Source organism: Lytechinus variegatus, chromosome 4 (genome assembly GCF_018143015.1).
Source record: "Lytechinus variegatus isolate NC3 chromosome 4, Lvar_3.0, whole genome shotgun sequence".
Lineage (NCBI taxonomy): Eukaryota > Metazoa > Echinodermata > Echinoidea > Temnopleuroida > Toxopneustidae > Lytechinus > Lytechinus variegatus.
The window spans coordinates 63,556,542-63,560,570 of record NC_054743.1 but is presented as its reverse complement, the minus strand read 5'-3'; positions in this window follow the sequence as shown (position 1 = coordinate 63,560,570).

Below are 4,029 nucleotides of genomic sequence, written 5' to 3'. Positions count from 1 at the left end.
TAAAGGGGAAGTTCACAATGAAGAAAACTTTGTGGTAAAAATAGCAGAAAAAATAGTTAAAAATATTGGTGAAGGTTTGAGGAAAATCCGTTAAAAAGTAAGAAAGTTATTAGAGTTCAAAGTTTTTGATTTGTGACGTCATAAACGAGCAGCTGCCCCATGTGTTATGTAATATAAAATGTATGAATTTCAAATTTTGTATGGTTCCTGATGACTTCATTTTGCTTTCTTTTTATGATCGGGTGTGAAACGATTTGTCTATTGATATACAAAAGTTACAGTGAAAACCATTTTCAATTTTCTGAGAAAATGACATTTCGTTGATTTTTTACCATTCGCTATGTAGGAATGCTGCTCGCATATGACGTCACAAATCAAATAATTGAAATTCTAATAACTTTTTAATTATTTGATGAATTTTTCTCAAACCTTCGTCAATATTTTTTATTATTTTTTTCTGCTATTTTTACAATAAACTTTTTGTCAGGGTGAACTTCCCCTGTAATTGGCAGATGGTTGCAGATGATTGTGTCACTGTGGGCAGAGGGTCTGGTTGTAATCCATGATGGGAGACAGTTCAAGGTGCAGTCATTGCAGAATGGGAGATCATTCTTGATGTAGGGGTAGTGTCTTTGTTGGCAGAGAAGTCAAGGACTGGGTTATAGGTTGCAGATAATTATGTCACTGTGGGCGGAAGGTCTGGTTGCAGTCTTGGACTGGGGATGGTTCATTAAAAAGGGGTATGCATTATCAGGTCAGAAAGGATTATGTCGCAATGGATAAAGGGTCATATAGAAGTCAGGGACATGAAGCAATAATTTCAAGATGAAAAAAGAAAAAAGCCATATTTTACAATTATGGCAATGCTGGCAACCTCATCCTGTCTGAAAAGAGTTTCCCGATTCATGGAATGAATCTTTTCTGGACAAAAGAAGGTTGTGAGTTCATAGTCATAACTGAAAAATACACATTTTTCTGAGCCATCCTCAAAATTTGTCAATTTTGAGGTACACGATTTTAAAACCCGATCAATATTATGGAGAAAGAACGCTCCAAGGAATCCAGTTCTATGATTCATTACAGAGGGAATTTTAGGTGTAGGAAATGGAGCAAAGATCATGAAAATAATCATCCTTTTTAAGCTAAGTTTATAGACATTTTGACTGATGTCAACATTCAAGCAGCTTTTGAATTGCCAAAGTGTTTTTTGAAAGGTTTTTGCTATCAGGTTTGTATGAATAAAATGCAAAACATTCAACTAAAATATTTTAACTTTCCTTGTCATATTCTGTGTGTCGACCATTTCAGTGAGTACATTTAATCAAATACACTTTTGTACAAAGCTTGCAAAGAAAATATTGATGGTATTTCCATAAAGTTTATACGTCCAACCAATTAGGCCCCCAAAATGTGTTGCATAGTAGTAACCCGCCCTACCCTAGAAATATCCCCTACCTTAGGGTTTTTGTTTGTACTGTTATCAATAGTATCAGTATTACATCTCGTACTGACTTTGCGATCACATTGAAAAAAAAGGAAGTGTTGTGGGCAGAAAAATGAGATCATTCCTCAGAATTGTCCAAAGATGAATGTTCACTGAAATATTTTCATCAAAAATGTACGTCACCATTTATTCTTGAAAATATTGGTGTTTCATATTTTGATCTGTTGTGTATATGGGGTCTGATTGGTGCTTCAATCCTGGGCCCTGTTCTACAAAGAGTTACGAAGAGTGACGGCCAGCAACGTCAACATCTATTATGCACATTTGTTCAAAATATTTTCTAGCTGTGATGTATATTGAAAATTCACTGTGTTTCTCTTTACATAAAAAGGACATTGTGCAAATTTTTCGTAGAAAGAATTATGACACTGATGGATTTCCATAGAGGTACGATTGATCGGATCAATTGTAACTCTTTGTACAACAGGGCTCAGATATCTTGGGCTGGGGTGTATGGGTAACCAGTTACTTTTATAACAAAAGGAACCTGTCTTCAGTGAGATGCATGTATGTACATGTATGCATGTGTGAATGTGACTGTTGGGGGTATTTGTGTAAGTAGTGGTAGGATGGGAGGGGGGTGGGGTGTCCGGACTCTTTGAAATTTTGTAGCCTTCTTTTTTGTCTTTGAATTACACATAAAAATATGCATTCAATAGTTGTAATCTTCACGTTTGTTCTCTGTGATATTGCCCAACATTTTGGACTAAAATTGATGAGATTTTGCTTGGTAACTTTTACAAATGACCGTTCAAACAAGATTGTCCCAACACACAACGTCTGGGTATATATGCAGATTGAAAAAAAAACAGGCCCCCCAAAATGCACTACCTACACATCATTTTTCAATGACCGTTACTTCAATACAATTTTTTTTTTCTGAGGGGGGGGGGCCTTAATATTGGACTTTCCGGACACGCAGGCAAACGTGCATAACAGCCCAAATGGTCCAGTCTCCATTTCATCTGCCTTTTATTTCACTTTGTCAAGTGAAAACTTGGTTCATGAACGATTTCATCTAACCAGAATGACTGAATTATATCAGACCATGTGGATTTTGGACAAAAGGGATAGAGCCTAAATGAAAATTTATATAAAAATGGTTAAAGGTATTATTTAACTTTGTGAGCAGCCGATTTAAAAAATTCTCAAACCAAGATTGTTGACCTGAAAACAACCATTACTGAGAATGAAAAGCTAAAACTACAAGGCAAACCCCGATTTTGTAAATACCAGGTAGGCGTCTTATAGACACCTAAGTAGTACACATAGTGTATGGGATGAAATTAAGATGGTGTTTCCGGTCACTTTTTATTTCAATTTTTGAAGCACTAAATAATTATTTTCGAACGCAATTTTTTCTGGGCTTCATTTTTGTAACATCTCACAGACACAGGTGACAAGTGTGACCTTCTAGCTCATATTTTTAAAAAGTCAAACCAATGTTAACCAATCACTTTAATGGACTAAATGGAAATTGAACCAAATACTTGGTAGGTGAACTTTATGCAATATACCTTTGATAATATTTATAAACAGGTTTTACTTATTAAATACAAGACGGGACAAAAGACCTACAATTCAAGAATATACAATTTAATAGCGAGTCTTTTATACATATGTATACAGATAACATGCGAAATGTATTTTTCCATTGCCCCATTTTAAATAATCTCAAATTTACACATATGCATGTATACAATTAAAGCTTTTTCTATAGAAATGATAGAAATACATCATTTGCATATCAGCTTAAAACTAATTATAGGGGACTTTAATCCCTCGAAAATATTTTAATATCACTTCTTACAAGCAGAAAAATGAAAAATGATTCAGTGCAAAATGAGAGAAAAAGTAAGATGACAAAATGAAAGTTGTTCATTTGATTTTAAATCCTTAAAATGCAAAGTTAAGACAAATTGGCAATGTGGTCAGACAGTGTCATTTTATAATTCACCTCTGTACTGCTTGCTATGTGATTATAGTAAAAAGTGTAGCCAAAACTAATTTTTAGAGACTTCAAATACTATACTTACAAAACTGAGTGTAATTTTTTTTAAATATCCAAGTTTTACTGCTCTTTTAGAACGATTTGATTATTTAAATGGTAATTCCTTGCATACGAGGATTTCACATTGCACAAGGGTGAAATATGCATATGATAGCTAGGCCCTGTAACATGAAGCTTAGTGATTGATTATTGGGCCGATGTCTATGATTGATTGCATTATTGTGTATGATCACTTGTAAAAATCAACCTTACGATCAATCGTTGCGCTTTACGATACAGGGCCCGGGGGTCATATCATCACAGCTGTTCATAAATTTAGAGCAACTTTAAGAGCGAACGAACTGGTGAACCTTTCTTATGTGCTAAATAATCACCAAATGAACATTCAATGGTGGATATCATTTACCACAAGAAAGGATCACCAGTTGTTCTTAAAGTCGTCCTAACTTATGAACAGCTTTATGAAACAGCCCTCTGGACGGATATTAGTACACTTATGTTCCTATAAAATACT